Source organism: Lepidochelys kempii, chromosome 2 (genome assembly GCF_965140285.1).
Source record: "Lepidochelys kempii isolate rLepKem1 chromosome 2, rLepKem1.hap1, whole genome shotgun sequence".
In the NCBI taxonomy this organism is placed as follows: Eukaryota; Metazoa; Chordata; order Testudines; family Cheloniidae; genus Lepidochelys; species Lepidochelys kempii.
Window position 1 is genome coordinate 101,616,958 of NC_136381.1, and position 21,879 is coordinate 101,638,836.

Consider the following 21,879-nt stretch of genomic DNA (forward strand, 5'->3'; position numbering starts at 1 on the left):
TGCATGTAACTCTGTTTGAAGGCATAAAATAGGAATGGGACAGATGATCTTTCCAACTTCCACTTACTGGATTCTTCTCAGCACTTGGTTTCCAGAGTCTATTTCATCTGGTCACTTGGGATGTCAGCTAATGGTGATGATACCGGTATACAGCCAGGTGCTTCTATTTACTAAGTATCAGGCTACACCTATTGCTTGAATAAATCTGAACAGCATCTTAAAGCAAAGGAGACACTGCTGCAGTAACATTGACAGAAGACCTAGCTATTAAGCTGTCTACAGAGTCTGGTATCAGTGAAATGTTTGACAGCCGCAGGGACAAATATGTATTAGCAACATTGCTTAATCCATGTTTCAAGGGCAGAATTGAAACCATGCTTTCACCCTATGCAGGCAGAGATTGCTGGAAGGATACTGTCATAAATAATAGTGCTGGAGGCCATACCATTATGCACCTCCTCTTCTCCCTCATCCTTCCACTTAGCTCCCCTAGGCCAAGTATATCTCATAAAGCAGAAGATGCACAAGTTCCTGGAACATCAAAGTGCAAAAGTAATCACACAGTTCTGGGGTCTTCTGTTATCAGCTCTGAGTGGGGTAGCACCACCCAGGAAAACTCAATTTGTCTATATCATTGGAAAAATCTGTCCATTATGAAAGGTCTATAGGTGTCATGGGAGACCCTTTCATATACTGGGGAGTGAGAAGTTGACTTCTAAAAGATATATGTTAGTTCACACAGGAATTAATTCAGGGAAGTCCTATGGCTTGTGTTATGCAGGAGGTCAGATTAGATGATCACAATGGTCCCTTCTGGCTTTATAATCTATGAAGGTGAGCCATTCAGGAAAAAGAAAAAAAGAGAATAAGCATTGTTCTCAAAGCCCCTGAGTTTCCTGCTATCCACTATGAACTCAGGTTTCATTTTCAGTCATGCTGATGGCTTTGTGACAAACTGAAGAATAGGGTTTAATAAAAGGCAGTATAGAGTATCACTTTCTTAAAAGAATAATATGGAAATCTCAGCAAGTTACACATACAAGGGACCATGTAAAATTAGACTAACAGAGGAGGCTACACAGAAACCTATCCAACTAAATTCCTATAGGAATGAGGCAAGGAGAATATTAAATAGTTGCTTGCAAACCTCAGTTTTGTGAGGACATTTTCATCAGCTTTGATTCACCTGAGTTCACAGGCCCTGAATTTTACTTTGAGGTTAGGGGGATGAATAAAATATAAAACTCGGTTAAGTGCTGAATTTCAGCTGCTCTGACATTAGGATGTACAAAATTACAAAAATTATAAACTGATCCAGATTTGCAGCCTTAGGAACAATGGGCTGAATTTCCTATTTGTACAACAATCTACAACCAGGCAGGTTTTACCTACTTTCACAATCCAGCCACAGTGCATATGTACAAACACGCAGAACTGTTTTATTTGCTCTGAAGAGTTAACCAGAGGAGAAGAAGCTCATAACAAGAAAACAGTTAAGAGACTATTTATTGGCAGAGCATTTTTACCTGTTCATTATGTTCTTTTGATTTTTCACCTTTATTGTCCACGGTGATAGGGAATGTTAATCAGATGAAACCTCTATCATGTAAAACAAGGAATCAAACTGTTAAGATCAGAAGCCCAGTGTTCATATGTGAGCATCTATATAGGATACCCACTTTGGATGCTCAGACTGGGACTTATGGGGGGTAAATGCTACAAAGTATGATAAAGCTGTGAGGTGACCATTTTTTCATATTTTCCATGAAGATTTCACTGCAAAGCAACCTGCACTGTAAAAGAGTTAAACTCATTTTGACTTGAAAGTAATTTTTTGGCCATGGAGGGTCTATTTTGAAGGGGGGGGAAAGGATTTCTTAAGAGAAAAATAAGAATTTTTAAAATAATTTTTTCCTCATGTTTTACCACCAAAACCCAAAAGGTGTTGCTGACATCACCCATGACAGCTGCATAGGGTCTACCAGAATAGCTTGTCTTCATGTTCTCTGCCACCTATGCTAATTTGGTTTAATTACTTACAGCTAGACACACATCTTTGATACACTCATGTACCACTGCTCTTATTATCCTCATCATCAATATTTATATTGGAATAGCACCTAGAGGCCAACCAGGTTGAGACCCCACTGTGCTAAGTGCTGGGCAAAGACACAGTAAGTAACAGTTCCTGCCCCCAAAAAGCTAATTAATGTGCCTCAAAGGCTGATCTTTCAGGCCAACTGCAACTCTTTGTACCTTTAAAACAGTGATATGAGCAGTAGCTAAACAGAAACAAAGTTTCAGAAACAACTTCATTCACTTGGGCCGGATTTTCAAAAGTAATTAAGCACCTATAGACGCAGATAGGCACCTAGTGGGATTTTCAAAAATGCCTAGACACCTAATTCCATTGAAATCAATATCAGTTAGGCACCCAACTGCTTTTGAAACTCCCACTAGGGGCCTATCTGCACCTTTAAGCAACAAAACAACATTAGAAATCTGGCCCATGAGACAAAAACAAGCATCACTCATTCATTATAACTGGGAGAATAAAAACACCATTCTACCCCCTCACCTTAAGGCCTTGTCAATACCTAGTTCCTCCAGTGTTAGCAACATTGGGAGATTGGTCACTGGCTGGTCCCAATATTTTAAACACAGTATCATCTATACTCATTCAGAGCAGGCCTTATCAGCATAATATTTAAAATAACCATGATGTCTGTCTACACTAGGGCTCCCAGAGTTTTTTATATCAGTGGAGCTGAACTAGTGTTATCAACAGTGGAACTTTTTTTTTTTTTTTTGCAGAGGTAAGGAGACGGTGGGCAGAGAGAGAAAGAGAAGATTGATTGAAGCCAGACCCAGCAGACAACACCAATCTCTCAATGTTTTCAGCCCATCGAGATTTGGCTAAATCTACAAACTTCTGAATGCTTGTGTGAATTGGAAATGCCGATCCTTTTCAAGTTCACCCACAGTTCGCACGTATTCAAAAGTTTCTATGCTCGCTGCCCGATCTGCGTTTCGGTACAGGCTGGCCAATTTCATAAGTGATAACAACTCTTGGTAAATTCCCCTTTTTCATTCCAGTCTGTGGGGATAGTGACTTGGCACGCACAGTGCTGCAGTCTCACCAACTGGCCCTGCTTGCCAAGCATGGCAAAGTTCTTCTAGCAAAAATCCCTTCATCATGAGGCAGTAGAACAGCGTAAGAGGCTTTGCCCAGCAGTGGGCTGAAAGTGGCTGATAATGAATGACTGATGATGATTACATGGAATTTTTTACTTCCTGCAAAATGATAGATATGGGCCAAGTCAGCACCACACTGACAAAGCTTTGTAATGCCATGCTGGAAAACAGGCTTGAGAGCAGACCTATGGCTTACAATCTCTAGGCCAGTGGACAGGCATAGCATCCAGATACAGAAGGTTAGCTGCCCCAGTCACTCACAATAGCACTTTATATTAGACACCTCCTGGCACCATCTCAGTTGCAAAAAGGTCCCATGGCAGGAGCAGTCAAAGGAAAAGAATGTCAGCTGCTAACTAATTTTAAGGGGGTGGGTCGTGGGCAGAGAGACACAGGTTACAAAAATTATTATGATTAATGGTTCAAAGATGAGAAGGAAAGTTAGCATACAATAGTGGAGTAAAACTGGTGTTTCTAAAGCTTTTTCCACTAAAAATGCAGGAGAGAAACATAGGAGGAAACTATTAATCTGTTATACAAATAAATGATCTCGTTCTGAAGAAACCCCTTAGTAAAGCAGCCAGAGGAATGATTTTTGTCAACCACAGCTTGCTCTTTACATGAGTCCTTTCCACATGCCCAGGCCTGTGTTTATATTCAGCCTGCATCCCTCTTTTATTCACTCCGGTAAGGTAGAAAAGAATGTTATGACACAATATGGAGTAAAACCTTCATCCTCACATTTCAGCAGCAACTGCTGTTATTCATAATGCACCTTGCAAGCATGGCTACCTGCCAATCAAACAAATACCACTCTACTGAGTCCCCTAAACAGCCATCTGATCCTTTTCTAACCGTTGTTTAGAGTTGTTTAGGGGTGCCCACGGAGTGATGATTAACAGCTCCAGGCACTGTGCAAGCACTTGGAATATGCATTTCTTACTAGTAGGGACATTTTTTTCCTTCATATTTTTATTGGTTGTGTTTTATTAGTCACATTGCTCTTCAGTCTCCCTGCAGCATTGGCAGCACTGCCATTAGCTCTAGATAAAGGTGCATGTCCTCTCTTCATGGCTGAGGTGCGGTATCACAATAAAAGCAATATCAATAAACAGTGTACTGCAGAACATTAATAAGCAGTATACTGATAAAGTGTTGGCAGCCAGTAGTGACTACTGAATAGGGCAACCCTTAACATCAAGTCATTTCTTGTTTTGGTTGCTAAGTAAGGATAGAATGGTCTTGGTAGCATGTAATGAAACAGAGTGAGGAAGATGTAAAAACAGTAAGTGAAGTCCAAGCATGTTAATTACATAGTAAATACCTGTAACTGTCCAACATTTATAGGAGATAAATCATTCCTTAGTTGTAATCTCCCTAATACTAGCCTGCAGAAACATTTACACAGTTTAAAAAATATATATTAATACTTCACTCTACACAATACCTTTTATCCCAGAATCTCAAAGAACATTGCAATAGGAATGAATCCTCACAATACCCTTGGGAAGTAGGTAAGCATTTTCGTTCCTGTTTTCTAGATGGGCAAACTGAAGCAGAATGGTTAAGGGTCAAAAAATTGTACACGGAGATGGAAGGAAGGATGGGCTAGAACTCAGAACATCTTGATTCAAACCCTGGCCCACCCATATACTTCCTTTGTGTTTGGGGGCAAGTCACTTCATTTCTCTGGGACTCTGTTCCTCCTAAACTCCCTAAAATGTAAAATGAGGATAATAATAATTCCTTTTACTCACTTTTTTGTCTTGTCTATTTAGGCCCCAACCCTGAAACGGCTAATACATGTGCTTAACTTTAACACAAGTTCAATATATAATGTTATTATTACATGTCACCACTAACATGCTTAAAGTTAATCACCTGCTTAAGTGTTATCACGGTTGGGATCTTTCACTGTAAGCTCTTCATGGATAGGGACTCTCTCTTACTACACATATGTACAGCACTTAACCACAATGGGGATCCAATCTTGATGGGAGGCCGCAAGGTTCTATTATAATACAAATAATAAACAAAAAGAATTAGCCCTTACTCCCAGTGCACTGCTCGGACAATATGGCAATATGCCAGACAGAAGAATGTAAAGAGAGACTGCTCTAACCACTAGACCACACTGCCAGCTTTACCAAGGAAAAGGGCTGCTAATTAACATGTTTGACATTCCTGGAACGTTTTGGAATGCTTTATGGCTGGCAGTTTTTATTAAGTTGTTTAAAAACAGAAGGAGGAGATAAATTATTTGAAGGAAAGGCAAGAGAAAAAAAAAGGATTAACATATTTCCATCTAAGCCATAAAAATAATAATCATCTGATTACCACCAGAATGGCACGGGACAAGTTGCTATGGGGTCAGGGGGAAATCCTGTGCAACATCCCATCCAGATGGCAGTTCCAATGCTCCATGGTCAGCCTTTTTATAAATGAACATCTGTTTTTGCTACAGAACAGAGTGGACTTTCTCCCATAAATTCTCCTTTCACATATTTCTTAGGAAATGACATTAGGAGTTACTCATTGTTACGCAGATAACCCAGAATTTATTTTTAATATTAGATATTGCATATTCATTATAGCAGTTTCCTCACTCACTACATTATTGATGAACAGATTGCCAATATCTATAGTTGGGTGACTAACGAATGACTGTTCACATTTTTTAAAAGATTTGGCGTCAGCCATGTTAGCACTCCTTTCCTGTTAGCTTCACACACAAACTGAATGAGTATTGCTGGCAAAAATGTTAATGGATAACAAATTTCAAAATACCTTGTACACATATTCATGGAGATTGAATTTTACATTAGCAGGTATAAGTATCCAAATCAGCAATGACCGCACATTGATGGGGTCAGAAAATAAGCTATACCACCTGACTCACCTGACCAACCATGACTAAGCAATAGGTTGAATTTTGAATAACAGTGATCAATTCATGCAGTAAAAAATTCTGTAAGAAAGATACTCAAATAAATTAAAATTATTAGATTTGAGCATATTGCAGTCTGCTCCCAGATGTTCTGTGATCTGAAAGATGCCTTATTCGTCAAATTAATAATTCATTACAAGTTATTTGCTCAGCCATACCAATACCTTACTATCAGCTGAACGCTATGCATCCAACAGTACAGTAACATTCAGAATTTAGTAAATCCTGATGCTGGTTTGCCTCAGTCTTTTATTTAGTAGCATAATTATAACTAAAGTACCTTAAGTAAAGACTTCAGTATTTCAAATGAGCACAAGATAAAAAATTTGGGTCCAGATTCAGGATTTTAAAACACACCAAAGTTGGAAGACATTCAGGATGAGCATTTGGGTGCTGACCACAAGATATATTGGCAACATTCTGATCAAGATCCAATTTAGACTTCTAGCAGATTTCAAAAGTTTAAATTCCTAGCTAAATCCTCTCCGAACTATATGAATCTTCCAAGAGTGTAACATTGGTCTGAAAATTCCATGAGAACATTTGCTTTCAGGATATAACTGATCATTTTTTATTTCCAGTCCCAGACAGAAGTATGCCAATAGCCCTTTGGTGTTTTAGCATTACCAATGCTACTCTTGGCTGGAAATGAAAAAACAAAACGAAACAAAACCTACTTAATCACAATGTTTCAAACCACGTTTTGATTCCAGTTTAGTTCTAAAAATAAATGAAGATTCAATGGGTTTGGAGTTGAGGGGATATCATATGGTATGTCTGTTTTTACTTTGTACTCACCACCATAGTATCTGACCGTCTGTCTTAAGTGCTTCATCCATCCCTAAATCTATGGGTGTGATATTACTGTAACACATGACAAACTTTACAGTTGTGAGAAACCCAAATACTTCTGATGCATGGGGGGGCGCAACACTAGGGGCAAACTGACTAGATTACAGGAAATGTTACTCTGATAAAAACATGGATCATAAAAGCCGTGGCTTTTTGTCATTTTCATCCAAAACTATTTAGTCTATCCACAGTCAGACTGGTCTTTTCACCTTCATCGGTGTAGCAAGTGACCTGTTATTGTTTTTTAATCTGGTGAGGCAAACGCCAGACTGAAATGCAGGCTATTTACTAGACTGATTGGGAAGTTCTTAGTTCAACCTGCAATCTGCTGTTCTACTGAAAAACGTGGGTTTTTGCATAGACAATTAGGCATGGCCAAATAGTTTTGAGCTTGGAGGGCTCTTATTCTTAATTTAATGGGTTTGGCTTTACTTAACCAATGAGATTACTCCTTCAGCCCTTCCTATTTTCTACAATTTTTAAACAGGGTTGCAGTTGCTGAAATAAATTCATTTAATTGTATGCCGAATAACTGATTCATTTTATTCAGAGGATCTCACCATCCAACAACAAGCTGTTAAATAATGAACAAACACCCAGCCTGGCTTTAAATGGGCTTTTGATCTGTGGCTGCAAAATTACTCTTGAAATTATTTGCCGGAACAATTTTGATATCCAAGTACCTCATTTGTGGCTTTAGTCAAGTACTTTGAGCTCTAAATGACATGAACTCCCCACACAAAGAATTGTGTGTGCAAACTTGAGCCCATTATTATTTTCACCGTCAAATTGTGTGTTTAACAGCAGAGAACAGGTTTTCAATATCTGGCCTTAAGTGCCTTTAAGGTTGTAAGTGTAAAAAGAAACCTAGTGAGGAAGGATTGTCGTTAAAACACTGGACTGAAATCCAGTAGATGTGGGTTATATTTCTAGCTCCACCACAGACTTTTGTGTGATTTTGGACAAGTAATTTAATTCCTCTATGCCTCAAATCTTCATCTGTAAAATGGTGATAATATACTTCCGTTCTCCCACCCTTTGTCTTGTGTAGTTACAGTGTAAGCAGTTTGGGGTAGCAACTCTCTCTTAAATGGTGTTTGTACAATGCCTAGCCCCATGGGTCTCAACAAAGGCCTCTGGGCAGTACTGTAACATGACTAATGAAATGTGTATTCTCTACTGTAATAGCAAATCTCTAATAATAATTTCGCATAAAGTAAATAAACTCACAAGCAGACTGAGCAGATTCTTGTACATTAATTTAATAAAAAGTGGGGAGGGAGAGTGTTAAAATTTGGCATCATCTACAAAACATTCACACACAAAGCACCATAAGGATTCCAATGACAGTACCTAGCACCTAACATTGCTTTTGGGTGAGATTTTCAAAGGAGCCAAAGGATGTAGGCATATGAATCCCTTTGGTTCTTTCAAAAATCCTAGCCCCATATTGTTAATACAATTGCACCATTAATTCTTCCCTTGATAAGGAATGTAGAAATGTACAAGGCTTTGAGGGGGACGCCAGTGTGGCTTATTGGGTAAAGCACTAGACAAGGACTGTGGTTAGCTGGGTTCTATTCCAAGCATCCCTAGATCCTTCCTAAGGTCACCCAGCAGGCATTTCCCCTCTCTGTGCCTTAGCACCTGTAAAATGGGGTAATGATACTTTGAGACCTATTGATGAAAATCCCTACGTATTATTATTGAGTAGCATCCTCCATGGCCCCTTTCACTGTCCATTTTCTTACTCAGAAAAATGTGTGTGTTGCTTTTTCATTAAAAAGCTAACTAAGTTGTCACATTTTACTGGCACATTGAAATAAGTAATCTGGGAGTTGGTACAGAAAGTCACATATCTGCAGATTTTTAATGAAGAGGGTTTTCTTTTAAAAAAAAAAATTCTTCCAAGTGCAAAATGAATGCTTGGTTAGGTGAGTTGTAAGCACTTCTTCTCATTCCGTAATTATAAGTGAAATGTCCTTTAATGTGCAATAATAATGTTCAAGCTGTGCTATTCTACAGTTAATAATTATACACAACAGCATGGGATATGATAGCTAACAGAAAGTTTTTCCAGCTTAATGTAGTACCCCTATTTACCTGCCTTATTTCCTGTGACTTGGCTTTGTAATCTATCCTTTATTCTGGAAATACGAGACTGAATGGAGCACTAGTTACTTACCTTTTTAAGGAAACAGTGAGAGGCAAGACTGCTGACTCGCTCAAATCATTCCCATAAAGAGAAGTGTTTAACAGATTTCTTTTTTTTTTGTATGTTTGTTTCAAATAATACTCCAGCCACAGGAAAAAGCTTGAGATATGACTTTTTAAGACTGAGGATTGAAGCAGCCACAAGTTCTTTCCAGACTTACATAATGTTACTCACACAACACTAGAAACTGACAATAAAAAGCAGAGGTCATCAAGATCCAGCAATGTGCATCAATTTTGCTCATGAATGCATATATCATTGCACCGACTGCATTAGTTACAGTAGACACGCACCATTTCCAAGATTTCTCGTGGGGTGAGAATACTGTATATCAGAGCCAGCTTCTCCATTAGGCTTTTAACCGCAATACTTCCTGGTTTTGAATATGAGGAGTTACATCAAGAAGGATAAAAAAAACCACAAGCACGGGAGCTCAGCACTAGCTGAATTAAACTAAAACCTGGGTGAAGTCTCAGTGGGAAACTTGCTATCCAAATAGAGTCTCCAAAAGTAGAGGAAATTAATTATGTGATGTACAACAATGAAATAAGTAACACCTGGAATGTAACCTGGATAAAACTACTGGTTCAGCAAAAACAAGCATTTCACCCTCTCTACAGTCCTAATGCTGGCTTGGACTGTTGCCTGGCCATTTCCAGCTAACATTTAGGTCAGCTGCAGATGCTCTAAACACACACTCTCGCTCTCCCCTAATAGTTCAGAGGAAATTGATCATATGAATTAATATACTGGTCAATCCTGTCTTCTTTTTCTTTCCTGCTACTGATCTAGGAGAAAATATTGTGTGTGCCAAAAAGGTAGGGTGACCGGATGTCCCAATTTTATAGGGACGGTCCCGATTTTGGGGTCTTTTTCTTATATAGGCTTCTATTCTCCCCACCCCCATCCCGATTTTTCACATTTGCTGTCTGGTCACCCTACAAAAAGGATTCATTTTAATACTGCATTATAGGTCAGAGCAACAGCGTAAGTATCGTACATGAAAGCAACATTTAAGATGACAACCCTACAAGTAGATCTGTTAGTCTCTAAGGTGCCACAAGTACTCCTTTTCCTTTTGCGAATACAGACTAACACGGCTGCTACTCTGAAACCCTTGAATGGTAGATGGAGTCGATCAAGCGCCTTCTGTTCTGTCCCCTCTATTCTGAGGGATCCCATGGGAGCACTCGACAATTGCTCATCTGCTCGGAGGGCTCTCACACTCACGGGTTCCATGAGGTTCCATTCTGTCACCCCTTCTATTCAATGTGTAGATGAGAACCCTATAGGAGAAAGATACCTACAACAGTATGCAGAAGACACACAGCTTTAGGTCTTGATTTCATTGGACCTGGGTACTATAGTAGAGCTTTGCAATTTGAGGGTTTTATTGACAGCTGCTGCTTCCTTACCATTCAGGAGCAATCAGAGATCCACAACTGCACCTACCATTTTTTCACCACTGATCTTGCCGCACTAACCAACCCCCTAGTAACCCTGAGACTAGCATTGAGCTCTACCAGGGGCTATGCATAAAAACCGTTCAGAACCTCCTGCTAGTACAGAACATACCAACTGACATGCTCAGTAATGTTTCTTGTAAGCAGCGCCATACACTTGTACGCTTATGAGGCACTGGCTTCCAAAGCGTTTTTGTGTGTCTATTTTGACCTTTAAAGCCCTAAATCATTTGAATCCTGGAAACCTTAAAAAAAACCTTTTTCTCATGAGGACACGTTTATACTCATAGTCCCCTAAAATAAAATAGAAAGAGGCTTGTCTTCGGAACATTTCCAATAAGGGGTCCTCAGTTCTGGAATTTCATTTCTCTCCGTGGTTCACAAGAGACAAGGTGTATTGATCTGGTCATGCTGCAAAGCCTAACTGTTTTTCTTGGCTTTCCCTCAAGAGGTAATGGAGTCAGATTGGGCTACTGGGTAGACTGTGGAAATTTTCTTTGAAATTGTTTTTCGGATGCTGATCTAGTAAAGCAGCGTTTCCCAAACTCTTTTGGCCATGGAACACTTTTTAGCCTATTGCTGAACACTTATAATATTATTTTGTAGACGTTTGTTTTTCAAATAAAAAATTGTGTTTTTTATGCTCAAATATATTTTATTTTATAAAACAAAGCAAAACCACAAATTTAAAATAACTTGAACTAACAATTTCTAACTGGAAAGCGTGTATAAAGTAGTACAAAAATCAAGTGCAAGAGTCAAAATTAAATTCTAGATTCTTTCATGGAACACCTATTCACATCGTGCGGAACACGAGTGTTCCACGGAACACAGTTTTGGAAACGCTGTAGTAAAGCATCTGTATTTTATAGTGATTGCAAAGGTACCTAAAGTTTCAGACCGGTACCATTCTATCAACTGAAATTCATCAAATAGATACAGTGACTGCAAATGCTGACAAAGCCCCACTCCTCTTAAATGAGGAATTAATGGCCCATCTTCTTGCCTCAATTTCTACAGTTTTAAAGAAACAAAGAAATTGAAAATACATTTAATCAAAAATATTTCATGTTTTATGTCATTTTTATTTAAACCGTTCATTTTGCAATTGACATCAATATGTTGCACATGAAGAATTTTAGGCACCTCTCATTCATTCATTCTCTTTATTTTGTGAAAAGAAAACCACCTAATTTTTATCAAATAAAATTTTCTGCTCCAACTCTTAATTTTAAAAAAATCTCATCTTCTAAAATAAAAATAATGTTGTACTTCTACTTGCAAACACAGTGGACTCCTTGCAGCTGAGCTCACACAACAGGACTGGAATAGCATGATCTCACTTTCACAGAAGTTCTTAACAGCTGACATCTGGTGGATTGAAGTGTATCAACACTAAGGAGGAAGGAGTTATTCTTTAAGGTAGAAGAAGGAATTATAATAATGGAAATGGGATGAAGACAGAGCTCTGTGTATGTACAATGTATTAATTCTTTTTTTAAAAAAAGAAATCAGCAGGATGATTCCTAGGAAGTTTTCCTGGTAGTAAAATCTACAGGACTATGAAATAACTTTTCAGATACAGAGGCAGTGGTGGGGAAATAAAAAGGTCTGAGAGTCCATGAAGTCTACTAGTGACACTGCTGTTCCTATTGCTTCTATGTGGAAGGCACTCAGATACTATGGTGATGGAGGCAAGTATAAAACTCTATAGAGTTGTAACCCTTGGTTTCTATTTCCAGCTTTGCCACTGATTTGTGTGACTTTCGATAAGTCCATTTAGGCCTTGTTGACACCTGACAAATTTACCTTATTATATATTGTTTATTGTCTATGAACAAAACCAATTTAATTAACTTCCAAGCATTTTAAGTAGCATTCCAAATAGAGTATGCTTCAGCACAGCTAAATACTGCTTGAACCTAAGTCGTTCTTGCCTCAATAGTTTTAGCTCCACTGGGGACACAAACTTGCTGAAATGGTTAAACTAGTCCTCCCACTGCTATTCCACAGTACACTAGTGGCCTCTGAAAGTTTCCCAAAATACACTGTTCTTGAAGACTGATCTGTGAACTGTTGGACAATTACCAATGGAGCATTATGTCTGAAACAGTGTAGGCAATGCTAGTATGGATACAGAGAAAACCAAAAGGGATTCTTAATATGATTCAGCATGGATGCAGATATTTAGTACTTTAAAGCCTGGTCTACAGTATGCGGTTATTTTGGAATTAGCCGAGTTAATTCGAAATAAAACTGATTCTGTCCACACGACCAAACCAATTTTTTTTCCCGATTTAAAGGGCTCTTTAATCCGATTTCTGTACTCCACCTCGGCAAGTTGAGTAGTGCTAAAATCGAGATCGCAGTTCCGGGTTATAGGTACTGTGGATGCGATTCGATGTTTTTGGCCTCCGGGAGCTATCCCAGAATGCTCCCTTGTGACCGCTCTGGACAACACTCTCAACTCCAATGCACTAGCCAGGTGGGCAGTAAAAGCCCAGGGAACTTTTGAATTTCATTTCCTGTTTGGTCACTCTGGCAAGCTCATCAGCACAGGTGACCATCAGCACAGTCCACCATCACAGGCGACTATGCAGAATCCACCATCACAAGAGACCACGCAGTCCCGGATTCACAGATGAGCTCCAGCATGGACTGAACAGGAGGTACTGGATCTCATCGTATGTTGGGGCAACGAATCTGTTATGGCAGAACTACGCTCCAAAAAAAAAAAAAAGAAACGCAAATACATACGCTAAAGTCTTCAGGGCCATGACAGAAAGAGGCTACTCCAGGGACACAGAGCACTGTCGTACAAAAATCAAGGAGCTCAAGCAAGCATATCAAAAAGCCAGGGAGGCGAATGGCACTCTGGGTCACAGCCCCATACATGCCGCTTCTACCATCAGCTGCATGCATTTATGGGGGGTGACGACACCACTACCTCACCACTGTCCATGGACACCTGCAAGGGGGGAGTTGCACGGAGCGAGGAGGATGAGTTATTGGAGCAGGAGGACAGTGCACAGGTGGCAAGTGGGGAATCCATTTGTCCCCTAGCCAGGAACTATTCTGAACGCTGAAGCCAATAGCCTCCCCCAACTCCCAAGGCGGGCTCCCGGACCATGACCTTGGAGAAGGCACTTCTGGTGAGTGAGAGCCTGATCGGAGCCATACAGTGGGGGTGTGGGGAGAAACCCAGCCATGCTTGGCTGTTCACATTTAGTTTAAAGGGCCCATCCCTGCTCAGAGCCTCATCAGAGCCACACAGTGGGTGCAGGGGGGTGGGGGTTGTGTGAAGCAATCATCCCAGAGAGCCCACAGGCCCTCCTTTTATATGGCAAACCCACCGGGAATTGCTTGCTATGGGAAAAGGGGCCCGACAGTTTGAAAGCATTGAAATGAATGCGGAAGAAGCAGAACCCCACATGTCCCTAGGGCTTACCATGGCTGCCTGCAAGCTGAATTCTGTTGCCCGGCCACATGTGATGGCCTACTCACATCAAAGTGGCAGGCACTTCAGTATGAGGCAAAATGCGACCTTGCACAGAAAGAACATGTGCTGTGTACTATGAATTGCCTGTTTCACTGAGAAAGAGTGTCCCCTTCATTCTCTAAAATGTATCTTTTAAAATACTACCCTGCCTTTTCCTCCTCCTGCAGGTGAAAATGTTTCAATGTGGCCCCTATCTACTCTGTCCCAGAGGCTGGTCCAGATTAGAAGGCAAAAAATATGAACTCGGGACAACATGTTCACCGAGCTCATGCAGTCCTCCCACACTGATAGGGCCCAGCTGAATGTGTGGAGGCAAACAATTGTGGAGTAAAGCATTCAATGAACATGAAGAGGAGGGATGCATGCAATGAGAGTAGGCAGGATGCTACGCTCAAGCTGATGGGGGAGCAAACTGACATGCTCCCTGTATGGTGGATCTAATGCGGGAAAGGCAGCAAGACCACAGACCGCCGCTGCAACCCCTGTATAACTGCCCTTCCCCCTCCCCAAGTTCCATAGCGTCCTCACCCAGGCACCCAAGAACACGGGGGTGGGGGGGAGGCTATGGAGATACACAAACTCAACCACAGAGGATTGCACAAGCACCAGAAGGTTGGCATATCCAAAATTTTGATTTGATTTCTGGACTTGTCCTTCCCTCCTCCTCCACCTCCCTGACCGAATCGTCCCGTTCCCCCCCACCACCCTGTCTACCTTCTCATTTCTCTCAATGTGTTGTGCAACAAATAATAAAGATCGGTTTTTAAACAATTGTGACTTTATTTCCTTTCATATATATAGGGGGTGGCTAACTTCAAGAGAAACAAACAACTGTCACACCGTACCCTGGCCAGTCATGAAACTGGCTTTCAAAACTTCTCTGATGCACAGAGCACCCTGCTGCGCTCTTCTAATTGCTCTGTTGCCTGGCTGTGTGAAACTGGCCACCAGGCGAATTGCCTCAACCTCCCACCCCACCATAAACATCTCCCCCTTACTCTCACAGATATTGTGAAGCACACAACAAGCAGCAATTACAATTGGAATACTGGTTGTGCTGAGATCTAACCAAGTCAATAAACTGCACCAGGGCGCTTTCAAACATCCAAAAGCACATTCTACGACCATTCTGCACTTGCTCAGCCTATAGCCAAACTGCTCCTTACTACTGTCCAGGGTGCCTGTGTATGGCTTCATGAGCCATGGCATTAAGGGGTAGGCTGGGTCCCCGAGGATAACTATGGGCATTTCAACATCCCCAACAGTAATTTTCTGGTCTGGGAAGTAAGTCCCTTCCTGCAGCTGTTCAAACAGACCAGAGTTCCTGAAGATGCGAGCGTCATGCGCCTTTCCTGGCCATCCCAGGTTGATGTCGGTGAAACGTCCCTTGTGATCCACCAGTGCTTGCAGCACTATGGAAAAGTACCCCTTGCGGTTTACGTACTGGCCGCCCCAGTGTGCCGGGGCCAAGATAGGGATATGCATTCCATCTATCGCTCAGCTGCTGTTAGGAAACCCCATTGCAGCAAAGCCATCCACAGAGGTCTGCACATTTCCCATAGTCACTACCCTTGATAGCAGCTGCTCAATGATTGTGTTGCCTACTTGCAGCACAGCAGCTCCCACAGTAGATTTGCCCACTCCAAACTGATTTGCGACTGACCAGTAGCTGTTGGGCATTGCAAGCTTCCACAGGGCTATGGCCACTCACTTCTCAACTGTGAGGGCTGCTCTCATTTTGGTGTCTTTGCGTTTCAGGGCAGGGGACAGAAAGTCACAAAGTTCCATGAAAGTGGAAAGTTTCGCAGCCACTGGGAATCATCCCATACCTGCAACACTATGCGGTCCCACCAGTCTCTGCTTGTTTCCCGGGCTCAGAATCAGCGTTCCATGGCATGACCCTGGCCCAACACCACCATGATCTCCCAATCGCCACATGCCATGCTTCTAGGAATGTCTGTGTCCATGTCCTCATCAGTATCGTAATTGTGCTGTCGTCACTTCCTCGCCTGGTTTTGCAGGTACTGCTCGTACTGCTGGATAATGCGCGAGGTATTTACAATGGTGAAAACTGCAGCGGAGATCTGAGTGGGCTCCATGCTTGCCACTCTATGGTGCCTGCACGGGTAATCCTGGGAAAAGGGTGCAAAACCTAGGAGAGCAGAGTGGCAGTGGAAGAGGTGCTGTTCAGTTCACGATAGCCGAAAAAAGGCAGGAAACAGTTGTCTTCCATAGCTTTCAAGGAGGCGGGAGCCCAGGGCAGACAACATGGAGAGGCTCGGAAGTGCAGCAAGAGCTGGAGAGCAGAGTTGGCGGCAGAAGCTGTGCTGCTCGGTTCACAATGGCCGAGCAGAGTTGGCAGCAGAAGCGGTCGATGAGGAAGAGAAAGAGTAGGTATTATAGAGATTACATAGGAAGACGAGAGGAAATGTGAGGTGGATTCATAGTAGAAGGGGTGCACCATACTGCACCGTCTGCTGAAAGCAGTAGGGCGTGTGCATGCCAAAAAGGAGTGAAACGATTATCTGCCGTAGCTTTCACGGAGGGAGGAGCGACTGATGACACAAACCCAGAAACACCTGCGAGAATGTTTTTGCCCCATCATGCACTGGGAGCTTATCCCAGAATTCCAATGGGCGGCGGGGACTGAAGGAACTGTGGGATAGCTACCCACAGTGCACTGCTCTGACATTCGATGCTAGCCTTGGTACTGTGGATGCACTCTGCCAAATTCACGCACTTAGTGAGGACACACAAGACTGAATGTATAAAATCGCTTCCGAAAATTCAAATGGAATAATTTCAAAATAATTTCATACTGTAGACGTACCCTAAGTGGTTTCATTTACTGAATTGGACTAGAAGCAGTTCAGTACTGTAGTGGCAAAGCTATCCAAAGTGGTCTTTAATTTTGGTGTCTTTGGTTTTGGGTGCCCATTTTGACACATCCAGTCCCTTATTTGCTTATCTCAGATGGAGTTTATGGAGTTTAATTAGAGTCACAAAACAGCAAAAATTTATATATTTCCTTTAATGTATAGATCTCATAGTACTCTTTATTTTCAGCAACATAGAAGGCCCATCATCAACTTGTGTTATTTGAAATGAGTCTCAGCAAAATACTAGAAGGAAATATCAACAACTCACAGGAAGAATACGAGGTATCTTAATAGGTAATAGAAATCATAGAAACTAGAAATCAAAAAGGGCTATTTGTTTAAAATTAATAGCTAGGAACTTTTGGTACTGAGAAAAGGCTCATCAATTAGCACAACAAAGCAGGGAGGCCAAGTGCAACATTATCCATAGAGCTAGGCATAGCATTTGCAGTGAATAAATTATTCAGTGATTTTAGTCACTTTTTCTCTGCGTAAGTTACCTGCTAAGTTGTGATTGTTTCAACTGTGTTTTATTGTTCAATGAGTACTTTAAATGGACAAGCTATAGCCTTTGGATTGTGCATAAACGTGTTCCTCTAAATATTAATGAACTGCCATTGGTCTTTAATTTTTAGAGGTTTAGAGGTTTTAGATTGGCCAACCTAAAATGATTGGCACTTGCTTTTTCTTAGGAGGTTTTTTTGTTGTTGTTGTTTTACATTTTTACCCTGCCTTCACCCAAACCACTTCTCCCATCTATTAGCTGCTGCTCCTCATCTTTAAAAATATTTCATATTCCTTCTGCTCCTTTGTAACAACCTCACTCTTTCCTCTGCTTCCTCCAATCCACAAAAAAGCTTGGAATGTAGTCATGGAAGCACTTCTTCCCCAAAAAAGGTTTGTGAATATTATTTGCACCGTTATTAACTAATTTTTTCCTTTCTATGCACTTTAGTAAAAGAGTCACTCACCTGAATGTTCATGAGTGAGTGAATAAACAGGGTTGAGAATATCAACAAAGCATAAAAACATATTTTATTTTCAAGGATAATCACATTTTGGTGGGGCTAGGGGGAGAGAGCTGTATTAACTCTGATGGATGAAATAAGCTTAGCATCAAAAAAATTCTGCACTACAGCTGAAAATAAGTATTTCTCCTAGAGCTAACTGCTTATATATCCAAATAATCAAAACTTATTTATAATACCAGCTGCAGAATTCTTATAATGTTAGAAAAAGGATCAACATTGGTCCTGGACATTAGAATTCAGATGTGAATTTTAAATACCCCAAGTGTTAGAGATATTCACATTCAGGGTTTTGTTTTTTCTCTCATTAAAGAGATAGGATCAATAGATGAGTCCTAGTGTAGCTTACTACAGTGTCTGCATAACATGGATGGGCACATATTATCAGATAACACAGAGACAGGTGGGGAAGATTCATTCTTCTTGCCAAAATGGACATGAAAGCCATAGAAAATGGCAGGCAGAACCCTCTTATTATTAAGAGACCTCACATTTTGGATTGAGTCCCACATGGGGGTTTCAGATTGTCATTGTTTAACAAGGGGCATCAGAGAATTAATGAGCAGTTTAAAGAGGTTATTACTACACACTGTTGTTCCAGGACTATTACCTGTGTGTCCACTGAGGGTTCCCAGCAAATCTCCATTAATACACAAACACGGTGTTAAGGTTCCTTCCCCACTCTGAACTCTAGGGTACAGATGTGGGGACCTGCATGAAAAAAACCCAAGCTTATTTTTACCAGCTTAGGTTAAAACTTCCCCAAGGTACAAACTATTTTGCCTTTTGTCCCTGGACTTTATTGCTGCCACCACCAAGCGTCTAACAAATATAACCGGCAAAGAGCCCACTTGGAAACGTCTTTCCCCCCAAAATCTCCCCAAGCCCTACACCCCCTTTCCTAGGGAAGGCTTGATAAAAATCCTCACCAATTTGCATAGGTGACACAGACCCAAACCCTTGGATCTTAAGAACAATGAAAAAACAATTAGGTTCTTAAAAGAAGAATTTTAATTAAAGAAAAAGTAAAAGAATCACCTCTGTAAAATCAGGATGGTAAATACCTTACAGAGTAATCAAATTCAAAACATGGAGAATCCCTCTAGGCTAAACCTTAAGTTACAAAAAGACACAAAAACAGGCATATACATTCCATTCAGCACAACTTATTTTATCAGCCATTTAAACAAAACATAATCTAATGCATATCTAACTAGATTGCTTATCAACTCTTTACAGGAGTTCTGACCTGCATTCCTGCTCTGGTCCCGGCAAAAGCAACACAGACAGAGAGAACCCTTTGTTTTCCTCCATCTCCAGCTTTTGAAAGTATCTTGTCTCCTCATTGGTCGTTTTGGTCAGGTGCCAGCGAGGTTGTCCTAGCTTCTTAACCCTTTACAGGTGAAAGGGTTTTTCCTCTGGCCAGGAGGGATTTAAAGGTATTTACCCTTCCCTTTATATTTATGACACATGGTATATCTGATTCTAAAGTTAATGCTATATACATGCCTCTTTCCTTTTCTCTCTCCATTCAGAGCAATGTTTGCACTACAGAATAATGCCAGAATTAGACAACTCACTTGTGAACCCACATGGAACATGCATGAAGCACTATGCTGAATTATACCTCGACAGGTATTGTGCTTCTCATATGTTTTAACAAGCCAAAAATATTTATTCCCAAAAGTAGTATGTTTCCTTTAAACTTTAAAGATACAACAATCATAGAAGCTGAAACAAAAGCAATGACATCAGTTTCACATCTCCATTTAATAAGAATGCTGTTTCTGTCCTGCAGGTTTGTAGGGATGAGTACTCAAGAAAGTCTCCAAGAGTCCCATTTCAAACCAGTTTTCAAGTGAGGCAGTTTAGAAATACTAAAGTAAATAAAAACAAAAAACAACTTACGAACTAAATCTTCAATACAATTCTGTTGAAAGGCTAGTCCTGTAACACCTTGCAAGCTTCACAATATCCTGCAAGGAAGTGAAAGGAATGCTTGGTTTTAGCTTACTCATTCCTATTGCTGCTAACTTTTCCCACTCCCACCTTCAGCCATGCATGACAATAGGCAGCGGTGCAGCTAAATTAGTAAAAGAGTTCTAAATACAGTAAAAATATGTGAAAGATTTGCAATTAAACAGATTTCATCTACAATATAAAATACTTTGAGTAAAGATGATTTGATCATATCAAAATAATTACATTCATGCAATCATTCAGAGACAAGTAGCAAGGATTACAGAAAAGAAAAAAGTAAAGCTCCACATTTTTTAAAAAAAAATCCTTAAGATCACAATAAGAGAAATACATAATTTTCTTCAAAAGTGTAAATTATCAAAATAATAAAACACTTAGGATTTTGGCATACAAAGATTAGGAACATTTTATTCATCCATAACATTTTAGGAATGAAGGACTTAATATATATATTAAACTAATACTTGGGCAGTACAGAACTAGCCAACATCAGGATCTAAACCTTCTTCCTTAGAAGAGCTTATATGAAAAAATAATTTCAACTAGGAGAAAGCTGTGTTGCCAGCTGTCATGAGACTTATGATACCTGAAGTTTTTTTTCAATTCCTATTCCTGCCTTCTATTTTGTGAACTCCTATTCAAAATCGCTGATATTTCCCATTACTTTCAGTGAAGTTGAAGATATGCAAAATGGCCACCATTTCCCTGCAGTCTCTGCACGTGGATATGAGCCTGCTCCTAGTAAAGATGGCCACAAACTTCCCTTGTTTTCAATAAGACTTATTACAAGGCATGTCTGTGAGCTAATAGATAAGGTGCCAGTGGATAGCACTCAGGAATATGTACCATCGTTTCTGGGTTTTGTAGGAGTAATAAAATTTGTTGTTGTGCACAGCAAATATCTCATTGTGAGCATTTTTTTCACAGAGCTCTTAACAGGACCAAAGCCATGATGCACTAAGGAAAAATGGCTGCCACTATATTTAGGGATAAACAGGAGAAGACGGGAATATGAAGAGCAGAAGAGAGGCCAAAGAGCTTAGGGATGGGAAGGTGGCATAGGTGTGACATTGAATAATATGAGGATGTGAGGCTTATCTCCATATGCATGTCCCTCTTCCCCAGCCTTCTAAATCTTACCCCCACTCCCTGCCACCTGCTTACGCTCACTCCTTTCCTATTAATATATCTCCAGACCCACAGAGAGCCCTTTGCAGAGTTTGGGGGAGGCGAGGCAACAGCACCATGGAGACAGCTCAATTTCTCCTTCCATTTTGTGAAAGGGAAAGCCAGAGAAAGAGGGAATCCTCTCCATGTAGATTCCAAAGGTATACTCTGGGCCAGAGTATATCAGAATATGTGAACACCATTAAATTAGAAAAAAAATTAAAGGGACTTTAATAATTATCTCCCCCACTCCCCTTTAGACAATATCCTTTAACAAAAACAGGGATTTAAAAAAAATCTTTAAAAAATTAGCTACATTTCTTGTTGGGCGAGTAAAGGAGAAGTATCTGGGAGGGAAGAATTGACGTGAAGAGTAAAAGGTAAAAAGCCTGAATAAGCTTGTGTTTAGTATTCTAGCAGTTAAGCTTTTATTTTTCTTTGCTTTACCTGGATGGTGTAAGTGTGGGAGGGGTGGGGGATTTTACATTTAATCCTTTAACCCTCTGTTCCTCACCCTTTTAGCACAAGTTCCAATGAAAGAAGGAAAGAATTGTCACTATAATATTATTGTGGAAAAGCTCTGCAAAAAACCCTCAGTGCTCAAGGTTTTCATGAGCCTAGATAAAAATCCACAGGAGGCTACAGGGAGGCAAG